This window comes from Leuciscus leuciscus, assembly GCF_965113295.1.
Source record: "Leuciscus leuciscus genome assembly, chromosome: 16".
NCBI classification, from domain to species: domain Eukaryota; kingdom Metazoa; phylum Chordata; class Actinopteri; order Cypriniformes; family Leuciscidae; genus Leuciscus; species Leuciscus leuciscus.
This window is the reverse complement of record NC_138740.1, coordinates 14480926-14499386: the sequence shown is the minus strand read 5'-3', so window position 1 is coordinate 14499386 and position 18461 is coordinate 14480926. Positions and strand designations below refer to the sequence as shown.

Here is an 18461-nt window from a genome sequence, read left to right as displayed (position 1 = left end):
CACTTCCCATAAATCCTGATGTACTCGTTACATCATAAGAAGAATGGCGTCTACGCTAATATTAGTCTCTCTGTTTATCCCTAGGTTTACCGCAGTCCGCCGGAGCCAGGCCGTATCCGGATCTGATGAAGGACCTGCGCCTGGACGCGACGACAACGCAGTCCTGCAGTGTCAACTAGTCTCTCCCCTGTGAAGGCCTCCTTCCCTTTACCTCGAACTAACGAAAAATGAAGCTTCAAGCCCAGAAGTTTCTAAGCAGCACAGCAGTAATGACTTTATGAACTTCTTCACTTATAAGATTGATAATATCAGGGAGAAAATTATAACCATGCAACTGTCTACTACAGTATTGCATCAGGCAGTGCATTGTAGTCTCCCTGAGGAAAAATTCGATTCAATAATTACTATAGAAGAGGAAGAATTCGCTAAACTCGTTAAATCATCTAAATCGACGACATGTATGTTAGACCCTATACCGACTAAGCTATTGAAAGAGATGCTTCCAGAGGTCATAGATCCTCTTCTTAATATCATTAATTCATCTTTGTCATTAGAATACGTACCAGAAACTTTTAAGCTGGCTATGATTAAACCGCTTGTTAAAAAAAACTCAACTTGATCGTACAGAATTAGTCAATTACAGGCCGATCTCGAATCTACCTTTTCTGTCAAAGATACTAGAAAAGGCGATATCCTCACAACTATGTTACTTTTTAGAAAGAAATGATATATGCGAGGATTTTCTGTCAGGATTTAGACCATACCATAGTACTGAGACTGCTCTCATTAGAGTTACAAATGATTTACTCTTATCATCCGATCGTGGTTGTATCTCGCTGTTAGTGTTACTCGATCTTAGTGCTGCAATTGATACTATTGACCACAACATTCTTTTAAATAGACTCGAAAAATGTTGTGGTCAATAGTGGAATTGCATTAGCATGGTTTAAATCATACTTATCTGACCGTTATCAGTTTGTAGCAGTAAATGAAGAGATATCATCCGATCGTGGTTGTATCTCGCTGTTAGTGTTACTCGATCTTAGTGCTGCATTTGACACTATTGACCACAACATTCTTTTAAATAGACTCGAAAAATGATGTTGTCAATAGTGGAATTGCATTAGCATGGTTTAAATCATACTTATCTGACCGTTATCAGTTTGTAGCAGTAAATGAAGAGATGTCTCATCGATCACAAGTTCTGAAAAAACAGAGATTCTAATTATTGGACAAAAAACGTTCTCACGTAATAACCTAGAATACTGTCTAACACTTGATGGCTGCTCTGTCAAGTCTTCGTTGTCGGTTAGGAACCTGGGGGTGCTCTTTGATACCAATCTTTCATTTGAAAGTCACGTGTCTAGTATCTGTAAAACCGCATTTTTCCATCTTAAAAATATATCTAAATGACGTCATATGCTCTCGTTGACAAATGCGGAACAATTAGTTCATGCTTTCATCACATCAAGGCTAGATTATTGTAATGCTCTTATGGGTGGTTGCCCTGCACGCTTAATAACCAAACTACAGCTGGTCCAAAACGCAGCAGCTCGAGTTCTTACCAGAACCAGGAAGTATGACCATATTAGCCCTGTTCTGTCAACACTGCATTGGCTCCCAATTCAACATCGTATACATTTTTAAATATTGCTGATTACTTACAAAGCACTAAATGGTTTAGCTCCGCAGTACTTGAGCGAGCTCTTAACGCATTATAGTCCTTCACGTCTATTGCGATCTCAAAATTCCGGCCAGTTGATAATACCTAGAATATCAAAATCAGCTGCTGGCGGTAGATCCTTTTTCTATTTAGAACCAAAATTTAGGAAAAGTCTTCCTAACATTGTCCAGGAAGCAGACACACTCTGTCAGTTCAAAGCTAGACTAAAAAAAAAACACATCTCTTTGACCTAGCATACACATAACACATTATAGACTTCTAGAATTCAATGTTAGGCTGCATAGATCAGGTCAGCCGGAACCGGGAACACTTCCCATAAATCCTGATGTACTCGTTACATCATAAGAAGAATGGCGTCTACGCTAATATTAGTCTCTCTGTTTATCCCTAGGTTTACCGCAGTCCGCCGGAGCCAGGCCGTATCCGGATCTGATGAAGGACCTGCGCCTGGACGCGACGACAACGCAGTCCTGCAGTGTCAACTAGTCTCTCCCCTGTGAAGGCCTCCTTCCCTTTACCTCGAACTAACGAAAAATGAAGCTTCAAGCCCAGAAGTTTCTAAGCTGCACAGCAGTAATGACTTTATGAACTTCTTCACTTATAAGATTGATAATATCAGGGAGAAAATTATAACCATGCAACTGTCTACTACAGTATTGCATCAGGCAGTGCATTGTAGTCTCCCTGAGGAAAAATTCGATTCATTCATTACTATAGAAGAGGAAGAATTCGCTAAACTCGTTAAATCATCTAAATCGACGACATGTATGTTAGACCCTATACCGACTAAGCTATTGAAAGAGATGCTTCCAGAGGTCATAGATCCTCTTCTTAATATCATTAATTCATCTTTGTCATTAGAATACGTACCAGAAACTTTTAAGCTGGCTATGATTAAACCGCTTGTTAAAAAAAACTCAACTTGATCGTACAGAATTAGTCAATTACAGGCCGATCTCGAATCTACCTTTTCTGTCAAAGATACTAGAAAAGGCGATATCCTCACAACTATGTTGCTTTTTAGAAAGAAATGATATATGCAAGGATTTTCTGTCAGGATTTAGACCGTACCATAGTACTGAGACTGCTCTCATTAGAGTTACAAATGATTTACTCTTATCATCCGATCGTGGTTGTATCTCGCTGTTAGTGTTACTCGATCTTAGTGCTGCAATTGATACTATTGACCACAACATTCTTTTAAATAGACTCGAAAAATGTTGTGGTCAATAGTGGAATTGCATTAGCATGGTTTAAATCATACTTATCTGACCGTTATCAGTTTGTAGCAGTAAATGAAGAGATATCATCCGATCGTGGTTGTATCTCGCTGTTAGTGTAACTTGATCTTAGTGCTGCATTTGACACTATTGACCACAACATTCTTTTAAATAGACTCGAAAAATGATGTTGTCAATAGTGGAATTGCATTAGCATGGTTTAAATCATACTTATCTGACCGTTATCAGTTTGTAGCAGTAAATGAAGAGATGTCTCATCGATCACAAGTTCTGAAAAAACAGAGATTCTAATTATTGGACAAAAAACGTTCTCACGTAATAACCTAGAATACTGTCTAACACTTGATGGCTGCTCTGTCAAGTCTTCGTCGTCGGTTAGGAACCTGGGGGTGCTCTTTGATACCAATCTTTCATTTGAAAGTCACGTGTCTAGTATCTGTAAAACCGCATTTTTCCATCTTAAAAATATATCTAAATTACGTCATATGCTCTCATTGACAAATGCGGAACAATTAGTTCATGCTTTCATGACATCAAGGCTAGATTATTGTAATGCTTTTATGGGTGGTTGCCCTGCACGCTTAATAAACAAACTACAGCTGGTCCAAAACGCAGCAGCTCGAGTTCTTACCAGAACCAGGAAGTATGACCATATTAGCCCTGTTCTGTCATCACTGCATTGGCTCCCAATTCAACATCGTATACATTTTTTAATATTGCTGATTACTTACAAAGCACTAAATGGTTTAGCTCCGCAGTGCTTGAGCGAGCTCTGAACGCATTATAGTCCTTCACGTCTATTGCGATCTCAAAATTCCGGCCAGTTGATAATACCTAGAATATCAAAATCAGCTGCTGGCGGTAGTAGACTAGACTGATTTCAGAAAAATGGCCTTCTATAAGAAGTGAGGAGCATTTATGGGTACAAGTCAGGAACCAGCCTACCTTACATATTTCAAGGGTGCTGAGTCCAAAAAAACTGGTACCCAAGCTAAATTGTGAGTTTTTGACCTTCCAATTTGCATATCAAAATGGCCGCCAAATTGCCTATCTTGCTCAGTCGTTGGACCATTTTCCCCTAGTTTTTTTGTAAGTAGGCAATCAAGATGAGGAAATGAAGTTTCTAGATCGATAGTCAAGGGTCAGAGCAAAGATATAATGGAGGCTCACTGACTTTCTTATGTATATATATGCAAAATACCAACTTTTAAGGTGAAATTAAGCATTATTTGTGTCATTTTTTAAGGCCGACATACATATTCAATCAATATCACTCTTAAATGTTCCCAGTGTATATATGATATGTGATGTATTCCATATTACATAATAACTAAGAAAAACACCATTGCAAGTTGTCTGAGATTTCTTTTTTTTTATGCAAATTAAGCATTTGTTCTCTAAATTCTAAGATGGGAAAAACCCAGGTGAATAGGGAAAAAAACACCATGAAACTTCCCTTGTACAGATCTACAGATCACATCTTGTTTCTGTATATTTTCTTTCATGTTTGTAGCTTAATTGCTTTGCTTTTTTCTGTTAGATTTTTAGTTCTGTAGTTCACTCCCTCTGTAAATTGTTTTTGGTAAATTGTTTTTATACCTTTCTAGTTTGCTTGTGTGCCATTTGTCTTTGGAATTTCATTTTGATTAGTATTTCTTTCTGCAGTCCTTTTCCAAGTTCTTTGGTTACCCCTTGCCTTGGTATACTTGAGGACTACAACTCCACATTTAAACAAGGACATTGGTCATCACTCTGACATGCACACATTGCAGTGCATAACAGCCCTGATTTTTGGCATTTGCACTGGCGTGTTGTGCATTGTTTTTTACAGGTACACAGGATCATTTCCAGGCAACTTTCAGGTATTGGATTCTGTGACATAAGAATGGGCTATAGTCCTGAACCGCCATGTTTCCATCCCATGTCCAAGGGTGAAGGAAGCTCAGGTGTGGCATAGTGAGCATTTCTCCAAACCATTGCCTGGTAGTGTACTCTCAGCAGATAGAAGTGGAGCGCATCGCTTGACGCCGGCATTGCTTCTGGTTTACCTGTCCTGGAGAAAAGTATATGCCTTGCTGCATCAACAGAGTCTGTTTTATGCACATCATATATTCTGCAGACAAAAGCCTCTGAAGATCTTTGAGTCTCCTCCGTGAGATCACCAATTCCGAGGTTACTGAGCAATTGATGGTGCATTTTCCAGACTTTCCACGATGTACTTTTGGTGTGACTTGCAATGTATGATGTGGTATCACAACCAGTTAGTGCATGAAATGCTACAAGGCTTGGTGCTGAATCCTCTGGCAGTTTGTTAAAAACAGCATCAATGGGTATATATTGTGGCTTCCTTGTGGTACCAGACAACAGCCAGAGTTTTTTACATGCTACGTGCGGGAAAAAAGGGAAACCAGAATCACAAGCACATCAGTGTCTCTAGATGACATGACTACTGTGTCTGACTGGCAGTGCACTGCATGTAATACCAATCGGGTATCTGCCTCTTCGTGTGTGGTTCTCAGATGAGTCAGGTTGGTTGTTGCTTTCGATGACCTAACCTCCGTTTCTTTGTCTCTGAACCCACCAGCAACAACTATCTCTTTATCATCTGGTGCCTGAGCACATAGTTCTTCAGAGAGTAGATTGGCAAGATCAGCTTTGTTGTCAGGGAGGGACCGGAAGTTGGTCCAGTTTTTCGGAAGATGCACATCACGACCCTCAACAAGTCGTCTGATTGGTTGAGCTGCTTTTGTGCGTCGTGTCCTGGTAGCACCCTTGATGGTCTCTTTTCTGTATCTGTCAAACACAACATCTATCCGTTTATAGGAACATCCTGCTTTCAATACTGCTCTGACAAATGTGTCAGCCAAATCTCCAAATGTTACTGCTTTGTCTGACTTTCCTAGGGCAACCACCAGTGCCTGTCCATCTATGATGAGGCAAGATGACATGTCGGGAAGTTCAATAGCCTCAGGACAGACTATGTCTTCTGTTAACTTATTTACCAATACAGACTTGTTTCCAGTGCGAAGGGTCCCATTCATTTCAGCAAGGGATATGGGAACTGGCAGAAGCTCGTATTTTAGGACAGCTGGTAAGTCAACTGGACGACCTGCCTCATAGGCCGTAACAAGGCGTTTGAGGACGTTTCGGTCAGCCTTTACGACGGTTCTGTTGTCTTTGATTTTAGGATTTTTGGCCACTTCATACAGAGATGCATGAAGTGGCCAAAAATCCAAAAATCAAAGACAACAGAACCGTCGTAAAGGCTGACCGAAACGTCCTCAAACGCCTTGTTACGGCCTATGAGGCAGGTCGTCCAGTTGACTTACCAGCTGTCCTAAAATACGAGCTTCTGCCAGTTCCCATATCCCTTGCTGAAATGAATGGGACCCTTCGCACTGGAAACAAGTCTGTATTGGTAAATAAGTTAACAGAAGACATAGTCTGTCCTGAGGCTATTGAACTTCCCGACATGTCATCTTGCCTCATCATAGATGGACAGGCACTGGTGGTTGCCCTAGGAAAGCCAGACAAAGCAGTAACATTTGGAGATTTGGCTGACACATTTGTCAGAGCAGTATTGAAAGCAGGATGTTCCTATAAACGGATAGACGTTGTGTTGGACAGATACAGAGAAGAGACCATCAAGGGTGCTACCAGGACACAACGCACAAAAGCAGCTCAACCAATCAGACGACTTGTTGAGGGTCGTGATGTGCATCTTCCGAAAAACTGGACCAACTTCCTGTCCCTCCCTGACAACAAAGCTGATCTTGCCAATCTACTCTCTGAAGAACTATGTGCTCAGGCACCAGATGATAAAGAGATAGTTGTTGCTGGTGGGTTCAGAGACAAAGAAACGGAGGTTAGGTCATCAAAAGCAACAACCAACCTGACTCATCTGAGAGCCACACACGAAGAGGCAGATACCCGATTGGTATTACATGCAGTGCACTGCCAGTCAGACACAGTAGTCGTGTCATCTAGAGACACTGATGTGCTTGTGATTCTGGTTTCCCATTTCCCGCACGTAGCATGTAAAAAACTCTGGCTGTTGTCTGGTACCACAAGGAAGCCACAATATATACCCATTGATGCTGTTTTTAACAAACTGCCAAAGGATTCAGCACCAAGCCTTGTAGCATTTAATGCACTAACTGGTTGTGATACCACATCATACATTGCAAGTCACACCAAAAGTACATCGTGAAAAGTCTGGAAAATGCACCATCAATTGCTCAGCAACCTCGGAATTGGTGATCTCACGGAGGAGACTCAAAGATCTTCAGAGGCTTTTGTCTGCAGAATATATGATGTGCATAAAACAGACTCTGTTGATGCAGCAAGGCATATGCTTTTCTCCAGGACAGGTAAACCAGAAGCAATGCCGGCGACAAGCGATGCGCTCCACTTCTATCTGCTGAGAGTACACTACCAGGCAATGGTTTGGAGAAATGCTCACTATGCCACACCTGAGCTTCCTTCACCCTTGGACATGGGATGGAAACATGGCGGTTCAGGACTATAGCCCATTCTTATGTCACAGAATCCAATACCTGAAAGTTGCCTGGAAATGATCCTGTGTACCTGTAAAAAACAATGCACAACACGCCAGTGCAAATGCCAAAAATCAGGGCTGTTATGCACTGCAATGTGTGCATGTCAGAGTGATGACCAATGTCCTTGTTTAAATGTGGAGTTGTAGTCCTCAAGTATACCAAGGCAAGGGGTAACCAAAGAACTTGGAAAAGGACTGCAGAAAGAAATACTAATCAAAATGAAATTCCAAAGACAAATGGCACACAAGCAAACTAGAAAGGTATAAAAACAATTTACCAAAAACAATTTACAGAGGGAGTGAACTACAGAACTAAAAATCTAACAGAAAAAAGCAAAGCAATTAAGCTACAAACATGAAAGAAAATATACAGAAACAAGATGTGATCTGTAAATCTGTTCAAGGGAAGTTTCATGGTGTTTTTTTCCCTATTCACCTGGGTTTTTCCCATCTTAGAATTTAGAGAACAATGCTTAATTTGCATAAAAAAATGAAATCTCAGACAACTTGCAATGGTGTTTTTCTTAGTTATTATGTAATATGGAATACATCACATATCATATATACACTGGGAACATTTAAGAGTGATATTGATTGAATATGTATGTCGGCCTTAAAAAATGACACAAATAATGCTTAATTTCACCTTAAAAGTTGGTATTTTGCATATATATATATATATATATATATATATATATATATATATACATAAAAAAGGCAGTGATCCTCCATTATATCTTTGCTCTGACCCTTGACTATCGATCTAGAAACTTAATTTCCTCATCTTGATTGCCTACTTACAAAAAAACTAGGGGAAAATGGTCCAACGACTGAGCAAGATAGGCAATTTGGCGGCCATTTTGATATGCAAATTAGAAGGTCAAAAACTCACAATTTCGCTTGGGTACCAGTTTTTTGGGATTCAGCACCCTTGAAATATGTAAAGTAGGTCAGTTCCCGACTTGTACCCATAAATGCTCCTCACTTTCACTTTTTGGGTACATCCCATCTAGACTATAGATCCTTTTTCTATTTAGAACCAACATTTTGGAACAGTCTTCCTAACATTGTCCAGGAAGCAGACACACTTCAAAGCTAGACTAAAAAAAAAACACATCTCTTTGACCTAGCATACACATAACACATTATAGACTTCTAGAATTCAATGTTAAAGGGATAGTTCACTTTGAAATAAAATGTTGGTATGTTTTAGCTTACCTCAAGGGCATCCAAGATGTAGGTGTCTTTTTTTCCGCAGTAGTTTCAATTTTGATATTTTTAGGTCAAACCGTTCTTGTCTGTCAGTCATATAATGCAGGTCTATGGTCACTATCTCAAAGAGCATGCACAGAGTCCATATTAAAACAATTCCCCATCGTCCAAATTAAACAATTCCCCATTGTAAGTACACATTGATGGCCTAAGACACGAAACGAGCGGTTTGTGTGAGAAAATGAACAGTATTTATATCGTTTTTACCTCTTGAACACAGCCACGTCCAAGTGATCTGAGGGCGCGCTGTGTGACGTGTGCGCAGACTGGTGCATAGATATATACACTAGATGTCGCCTTGGCTACGGTTTCTTTCCAATGAACTGCAGTAGCCAAGGCGACATCTAGTGTATATATCTATGCACCAGTCTGCGCACACGTCACACAGCAGGATGCGCGCGCATCCTGCTGTGTGAAAACAGTATTTATATCGTTTTTACCTCTTGTACACAGCCACGTCCAAGTGATCTGAGAGCGCGGGCGGGTATAGATATATACACTAGATGTCGCCTTGGCTACGGTTTCGTTCCAATGAACTGCCGTAGCCAAAGCGACTTCTATTGTATATATCTATACCCGCCCGCGCTCTCAGATCACTTGGACGTGGCTGTGTACAAGAGGTAAAAACGATATAAATACTGTTCGTTTTCTCACACAAACCGCTCGTTTCGTGTCTTAGGCCATCAATGTGTACGATGGGGAATTGTTTAATTTGGACGATGGGGAATTGTTTTAATTTGGACTCTGTGCATGCTGTTTGAGGTGGTGACCATCGACCTGCATTATATGACTGACAGACAAGAACGGTTTGACCTAAAAATATCAAAATTGAAACTACTGCGGAAAAAAAGACACCAACATCTTGGATGCCCTTGAGGTAAGCTAAAACATACCAAAATTTTATTTCAAAGTGAACTATCCCTTTAAAGAGGAAGAATTCGCTAAACTCGTTAAATCATCTAAATCGACGACATGTATGTTAGACCCTATACCGACTAAGCTATTGAAAGAGATGCTTCCAGAGGTCATAGATCCTCTTCTTAATATCATTAATTCATCTTTGTCATTAGAATACGTACCAGAAATTTTTAAGCTGGCTATGATTAAACCGCTTGTTAAAAAAAACTCAACTTGATCGTACAGAATTAGTCAATTACAGGCCGATCTCGAATCTACCTTTTCTGTCAAAGATACTAGAAAAGGCGATATCCTCACAACTATGTTGCTTTTTAGAAAGAAATGATATATGCGAGGATTTTCTGTCAGGATTTAGACCGTACCATAGTACTGAGACTGCTCTCATTAGAGTTACAAATGATTTACTCTTATCATCCGATCGTGGTTGTATCTCGCTGTTAGTGTTACTCGATCTTAGTGCTGCAATTGATACTATTGACCACCACATTCTTTTAAATAGACTCGAAAAATGTTGTGGTCAATAGTGGAATTGCATTAGCATGGTTTAAATCATACTTATCTGACCGTTATCAGTTTGTAGCAATAAATGAAGAGATATCATCCGATCGTGGTTGTATCTCGCTTTTAGTGTTACTCGATCTTAGTGCTGCATTTGACACTATTGACCACAACATTCTTTTAAATAGACTCGAAAAATGATGTTGTCAATAGTGGAATTGCATTAGCATGGTATAAATCATACTTATCTGACCGTTATCAGTTTGTAGCAGTAAATGAAGAGATGTCTCATCGATCACAAGTTCTGAAAAAACAGAGATTCTAATTATTGGACAAAAAACGTTCTCACGTAATAACCTAGAATACTGTCTAACACTTGATGGCTGCTCTGTCAAGTCTTCGTCGTCGGTTAGGAACCTGGGGGTGCTCTTTGATACCAATCTTTCATTTGAAAGTCACGTGTCTAGTATCTGTAAAACCGCATTTTTCCATCTTAAAAATATATCTAAATGACGTCATATGCTCTCATTGACAAAAGTGGAACAATTAGTTCATGCGTTCATGACATCAAGGCTAGATTATTGTAATGCTCTTATGGGTGGTTGCCCTGCACGCTTAATAAACAAACTACAGCTGGTCCAAAACGCAGCAGCTCGAGTTCTTACCAGAACCAGGAAGTATGACCATATTAGCCCTGTTCTGTCAACACTGCATTGGCTCCCAATTAAACATCGTATACATTTTTAAATATTGCTGATTACTTACAAAGCACTAAATGGTTTAGCTCCGCAGTGCTTGAGCGAGCTCTTAACGCATTATAGTCCTTCACGTCTATTGCGATCTCATAATTCCGGCCAGTTGATAATACCTAGAATATCAAAGTCAACTGTTGGCGGTAGATCCTTTTCCTATTTAGCACCAAAATTTTGGAACAGTCTTCCTAACATTGTCCAGGAAGCAGACACACTCTGTCAGTTCAAAGCTAGACTAAAAACACATCTCTTTGACCTAGCATACACATTACACATTATAGACTTCTATAATTCAATGTTAAGCTGCTTAGATTAGGTCAGCCGGAATCGGGGACACTTCCCATAAATCTTAAGAGTTTTCTGTTAAAACGGTGTCGTGCTAAGTTAATAACTAATGATCATTGTGACGGAAGTGGATCAATCAAAACTAACTTTAGATGGACTATAACTTTATTCTAGAGCTGCTATAAAGCCAAAACAATCTCTGTTACTTTATTTTCCTGTTATCAATGTAAAGCTGCTTTGGAACAATCTACATTGTTAAAAGCGCTAGGCTATATAAATTAAGGTGACTTGACTTGATACCTGGATTTTTACATTACTTACATGACAACCCGATGGGAGGACATCTGGGACGACTAAAAACCCTGCTATAGGCCTACGTCAAAGGATGTGATATCTGTCAAAAATATAAACATGATAACACAAAACCCAGTGGCTTTCTACAGCATACACAAGTGACAGAACCAGGTCACACTTTGAAGATCACCTTTTTTCCCTCAGTAAGAAACAAAACACTTAACTGTTACCTTCTTGTGATAGTCGACTATTATGGGTAACCTAGAGATGTTCCCTCAGAAGAAGATAGTCCAAATTCTCAGGGAAGAAATCTTTACCCGATGGAGTGTGCCAAAATACATCATTTTTTAGGGCACAGAGTAACGTTTGTGATGATACCAGTTACGTTTAACAGTCACATAAGGATAATAAGCTATTCATTGTGGTCAGTGTAACGTTATATGGTAACTTAAAGTGGATGGCTTACCTTAGAAAAAACTTTTGCCGATACCTTCGGATCGGAGATGCGTCCATTGTTCAAATTTCCCACGATCAAAGAGGACACTAATAGGCATGTGCACAGCAAAAATCACAACTTGTGCTTGCTGCGCGCGCGAGTTATGTAAGAGGATAGAAATCCTCCTCGTTTTTGAACTCTCCTCCAGAAGGCAATTTTCTGGGACATCTCATGTCCCCTAGGCAGCAACCTATATATCTCTGGGGCACATTTTTTCTGAGTTTCTTCTCCTTCTCCGCTGTATTTTCGTAAGTTACTTCTCCTCTTTCACTGGTGGCAGTGCGCCCATGCGTGAAGGAAACGGTGCCAAACTCCTGATTACGGAGTTGGGGATGTAGCCATCAGGAGCGATTGGCCAGTTAATTTTCGGCTTGGTTGGCAGTTTTTTTTCCGGCAGTTTGGTCGGTGGAGGCGGAGGAGGAGGAGGAGGAAGTGTTACTTTCACCGTTTTCTTCTTCTTTTTGTTGCTGGACCCCTGAAGCGGTCGCAGACCCTTCGTGAAGTTCGTCTGACCCCTGGACTGATTCGTCTGGAGCGCCTTTCTGTTTTTTTCTCTCTCCATTGTAGTCGTGAGTCACGCGTTAAGTGAAGCCCTTGAGGAGCAGCAAGTTAATATTCCTGAGTTGTAGTTCGTAAAAAAATCGTCTGCGAGCGAAGTGCTAGCTAGCCAAGTCCGTTAAAATCTGAGAATGTGAGCAATGCACTGCTCGTGACGTCGTGTCGTGACGTCGTGTCGTGACGTCGTGTCATGACGTCACAACACAAAATGTTCCATGCGTTGCGTAGCCTACAATATTTAAAAGTAAACAAAGCGTTTAAAACATGACAATGACCATCGTCGTTGGCATTTTAAGCCAAAATGGGGGTCAACCGTCCTTGAACAAATTGCAACAGAAGCAAACTCAACTGATTTTGTATCCTCAAATGTCCTGAGTAAAAAAAGGGAAAAAAGCCCAGAAGAATCCCTGGAAAGTTTCGAAAAAGACCCAAATATAGCCTATTGTGGTGAATAGGGTAAAACAATTTACCTTTGGATATCACCATGAAAATTACTGAGTTGATTACTTACATCAAGACAAATAAAAAATGTATTACAAGTTTTTTGAAATCGTGTGTTAACATGGACAAACGGTGCATAATCGAATTACGTATACGTGCTAATTTGCATAAATACCACAACAGATCTAAACATTGGGTATAGCCAAACGAAAATGTCTTGTTGAATCTTGTTGACATATAACAGTAAAATACTTAATGTTAAGGTCTGAATGGAACCCATTTAGGCTACCCATGAGCATAAATACATTGAGGCAGGAAGAAGTACTTTAGAAACCTTTTTCAACCTATTAACCCTTTAGAACTTGAAGCTAAAATAGGTATTTTTCCACATATTTAGATTTTTTTTTTACTGTAAAATTCTAAAACAATGTGCTATCTTAATGTGCAAGGTGTCATCTTTTTCAGAAAAAAATAGCTTTCAACAAATTACAGTTATTGACCATTACTGTGTGTGGTGAGTTTGTAAATAGAATTTAAATAGACTAAAATAATAAATTTACTGGTTTTTATTTAGAAAACCCCCCCCAGAAAAATCACGAACAAAAGAAACAAACACTTTAAAGTTGACAAATTAACTATAATACATATATACACGTCTTTTTTATGACATTGGGTTGCACATTTTTCATTTAGGACCCTTTTTCATACACGCACACACAAATGCATGCATGTATAGCAGGCAAATTTAATGCCTTTTTAATGCCATTTTTAAAAATGTTAATGCCATACATGACCCATGACTCACCACGGATATTATATATATATATATATATATATATATATATATATATATATATATATATATATAATATAATTATTATCATTATTATTATTATTATATATTTTTATTTTTTTAAATAGACATGTCCCAAATTCTGAATTGCAACCATTCAGTTTGACGATAATGCAATGATGAAACTATATCACTCTGAACTGAATTAGAAATGGCTTAAAATGTCAATTTATTTGGAGATATTTCAAAATTAGCAGGCACTCTACTAAGTTGAGGGCCACAATTATTCAAAAAGCTTGCTTTTGTAAAAGAGTGTGCAAAACAACAAACCAGTAACTGTAACCGAAAACAAAAATGTGCAATTATAACAAAATGTAAGCTCACTGCCAACTTGGAGTTCAAAAAGAGAATTATTGTATTTATAATTATCATCACAAAAACAGCTCTTCAATATGCTCAACTTTTTAAACTCTTAACTTAATGTATTCAAAGTACATACATGTATGCAAGAGCTATAGAAATTCCACAGTAATTTACTGTGTAAATAAGTTAATTAAGGCATGTGCCTTAATTCAGTATATTTTAGTTCCAACTCAGACTCAACATTTTTCAATTCATTGCACTTTTCCTTAAATCTCCTCCTTAGAGTATTAGATTTTGTAATCATTTCAGCCATGAGCATGTTAGATTTGTTTTCGGCCTGCTCAGATAGTTGATCGGCGTCCTTCTGAAGGCTGGCGCACACCACCGTCAACACCCCCCTTTACTTTTTCAGTTCTTCCAGCTCATCTTCCAAAGCTTTTCTCTTTAGCCCCCTCTCTTCTTCCTCTCCTCATCAAGGTAGATCCTGTATATGGTCCTGGCTGAGGCTACAGAAGCCAGTATTCCTTTGTGAGGGACACTAGAGAACCCCCCCCCTTAAGCACGTACTGGTCACAGACAAGTCTCTGGGCCTCAACAGTTTCTTCTTTTATGTTGCATGTCTCTACTTCCTACGTAGCTTGCCCATGATGAGATAACAGCAGGAGGCGTTGAAGGAAACTCCGAAGCTCAGGATAAGACGCGTTGAGAGTTTGGTGAAGGAAAGTATAAAGTCGTTGCTCCTCCTAAGGAACTCCTCACTTTTGCCATGCAGACAGAGAAAGCTGTCAAACTGTTGCGCAACAATATCACCTGCAATGGACAAACACAAAAATTAAATCACATCAATTTGAATGGATGGTTATTTATATACCTGGTACTGGATATTGATGTAAATGTATTTGTTTAATCTGAGTTTGAACATGAAAGGAAGACTATGTAATATCTAATTATATGTAACAAAAATATGTAACATCTAAATATTTACTGTTTAAGCCCATATCATACTCTTTTTAGGCAAGTACATTTAAAAACAAACTTAAACTAATCTTCAAAATGTTCTTAAGATCAAAGTACTGAGAACACAGCTTATGCATACTGTGCTGTGTGTAACCTTTATTTTCCTATAATATTCCTATCCTACCAGCTGAAACTCCTCCTGTCAACAGCATGTCCTGCAGAAATCTTTGAACTAGAGACTTAATCTTTCCCTTGCACCATTTTGGGTCTCTGCTCATGATGGAGGGGTCTAAGCATGCTATCTGTCTGACAGTGGGGTATTTCAAAGGGCTCTTTTCTTGCATTTTCTTAATGGAGAGGCACATTATGCAGTCCCTTCTAAATTCGAGGATAGTGAGGTCACCTACTCTGTTGCTTGATTTGCTCTGAAGAGCCTATCAAGGAGGGATAGCACACATCATGTTAGTTATATAGTAATATATCAGGCATGAATGCAGTGTAGTTTGAAGTTTGTGTATACATATAAAACAGTAATAATGCATTACCTTAAGGACAGAGTCAGCACCCAATCCAATGTCAGTGTGGCTTGCACTGGCCCAGTTCTTCTGGTCATCAGTGTCAAGTTTGATCAGTTTAAAGGGAGTGATGTCTTGGAGTAGCTCCCTTTGGATGAAACGTCTCATCAGACTCTACAAGAAGGAAAAACAAATTATTTAGCATTCTGTTAACCAGCTTTGTTATTCCATCCTACACATGAATACAGTTATTCAATGTGGTATACCCACTTCAAAAGTCATCATAAAACAAAAAATAGCCATTAACCCTTTTAAACCGGCTGAGACACATGCCAACAAGCTGTATTCATTTTACCATAACTCTTCAACCGTTTGCACTATCAAAACCATTTAAAATGCCCCAGAAATTTTGAACAGAGGTGGACAGGTCTGAACCTAGGAAAAATGAGAAAGTGCAAATTCCAGCCGAAGTGGCTGGAAAATGAAAATTTTAAGACATGGTTGCAGCCCGTTAGTGGTAAAAATGATGAAGGATTTTGCGGCGTTTGCAAAAAAGCTTGTTGGGGACAATGGGAATCTGGTGTCTGAACACTTATGTCCATCACCACTCCTGCGCGTCCAATGAAGGTGTTACTGAGTTGTTCCAGGCAATGTTTCCTGATTCTGAAATTCGTCAAATCTTTCTCTTGTGGCAAGGACAAAACCAGCTACAGTTTAAAATTTGGACTTGCCCCATACTTAAAAAATCAACTGATTACTGCAGTTAACAATGCAGGACCATTTGTGTTGATGTTTGATGAGAGTTTAAACCACTCAACAAAAAATAAACAACTAGATCCTCTCCACCAGTAAGCTGGTGTGTGGTGGGCATTCTGGCGCAATATGGCTGCCGTCGCATCATCCAAGTGGATGCTGCACATTGGTGGTGGTTGAGGAGATTCCCCCCTTCTATGTAAAGCGCTTTGAGGTCTCAGAAAAAGCGCTATATAAATGTAACGAATTATTATTATTATTATTATTATAGATGTCCATGTTCGATTTTGGGAGGCTGGTTGTGTCCAGTCCCGTTATCTGGGATCACAGTTCATGGGACATTCATAGAGTGAGGATCTACTGCACCATTTCAAAGTAAGTATAGTTGTTCTTTTGTTCATGCATTTATGCGATTCGATTAGAAGCTGAAGGAAAAAGATTAGGCTTTTTGTCCAATGCCCCTGTCTAGTGGACAACCTTAGTATTGCAGCCTTCATTTTGCCATACAATTGTTTATACATTTTTAATCAATCATTTTGTCATTATAATGGTTTATAATTTGCTGTTTGGCCACAGAGCATCAGAAATTCATTAAATTAAGAATGTTTCCTCAGACTAACTTGCTCTCCATATGTAGCCCAAAAAGTTTTAGGAGTTTGGACAATGCACTCAACAGGGTTAGTTCACCCAAAATGAGTCGTTAATTAATCATAATGTCATTCCAAACCTTGAAACACTTTTTCTTTTCTTTTTTTGCATTTTTCTTCAGTAGTTTGTATTTGTGCTTATATTATTACTGACTGTTTAGGCTATTGTCTTTAATAATGTTTGAAATTTATATTAATTAGGCTAGTTGTTTTTGCTGAATTTTTTGTAAGTGTTGTCCAAGTAATAAATGGAAAGCTAAGTTGTTGTTTTTGCGCTGATCCAAAAGAATGATCTGATCCGTGACTCACAAACTGTATTATCTGAACCGCGAGTCTTGTGATCCATTGCACCCCTATTCTTCAGTGATTCCTATTTCTTGTTGATGGTGGTTATTTTTTATTTATTTAATTTTAATTAAAGCAAATTTGCAATAACCAAACATGTCTGTAGCATCTTTTCAGCATTTTTTGTTGGTGTCTCATCATTTATTTATTTCTGTTCTCAGAAATGTGTGCACCTATACTAGTGCACCTACTAGACCTGAAACATCTAATTTCCATTAGTATGGATGGCCCCAACGTGAAGTTCCTCAATAATCTCCAGCAAGAACATGGTAAACTACATGGAGGTCGGCAGCTAATTTAGTTTGGGACCTGTGGACTGCACACGGTACACAATTCATTCAAGACTGGCTTTTCCACATTGAATATTGAGAAACTTCTGAGAGCAATAAACTTTGTTTTTCACAATGTCCATGCAAGAAGGGAAGATTATACAAAACTTACTGGCTCATCTCTTTTTCCACTCCCATTCTGTGGACACAGATGGGTAGAAAATCTGCCTGTTGCAGAGAGAGCCATTGAGGTATGGCCAGAGCTGAAAGAATATGTGGAAGCAGTCTGTAGAAAAGAACTTCCAAACCTGGAACCTCTTCTTTTGATACCATTGAAGCAGCAAATAAAGATCCCCTGATCTTAGCCAAACTTCAGTTTTTCATGGCGCTATTTTTGTCCATTCATGAAGAAATACCAGACTGATGAGCCAGTCTTGCCATTTCTGTGCAGAGACATAACAGAGTTAATGATGGTAATAATCTAATTTCCACTTCGTTTTAACCCTTTAGAACCTGAAGCTAAAATAGGTGTTTTTCACATATTTAGATTTTTTTTACTGTAAAATTCTAAAACAATGTGCTATCTTCGTGTGCAAGGGGTCATCTTTTTCAGAGGAAAAATAAATAAATAGCTTTCAACAAATTACAGTTATTGACCATTACTGTGTGTGGTGAGTTTGTAAATAGAATTTAAATTAAAAATAAATTAAAAAACGAGAATAAATTTACTGATTTTATTTAGAAAAAAGAAGAAAAAATCACGAACGAAAGAAACTAACACTTTAAAGTTGAAAATAAACTATAATACATATACAAGTCTTT

General features: G+C 38.8%; 2 long non-coding RNA genes across 2 annotated transcripts in view; both read right to left on the bottom strand.

Moving 5' to 3' along the window:
* Positions 1-1803: 1803 nt before the first annotated feature.
* On the bottom strand, positions 1804-11285 carry LOC309478021. Its single transcript, XR_014198759.1, has 2 exons — positions 10716-11285; positions 1804-3415 (listed from the first exon to the last, which is right to left on the bottom strand). It is a non-coding gene; the product is annotated as an uncharacterized lncRNA (long non-coding RNA).
* Positions 11286-13897: 2612 nt separating this feature from the next.
* The window catches only part of LOC309478013, an 11592-nt gene continuing 7028 nt past the window's right edge, over positions 13898-18461 (bottom strand). Inside the window, exons 2-3 of the long non-coding RNA XR_014198751.1 lie at positions 15656-15799; positions 13898-14963 (exon numbers count right to left, since the gene is read on the bottom strand). This is a non-coding gene — a long non-coding RNA (uncharacterized lncRNA). The remainder of the gene's footprint in view (positions 14964-15655; positions 15800-18461) is intronic.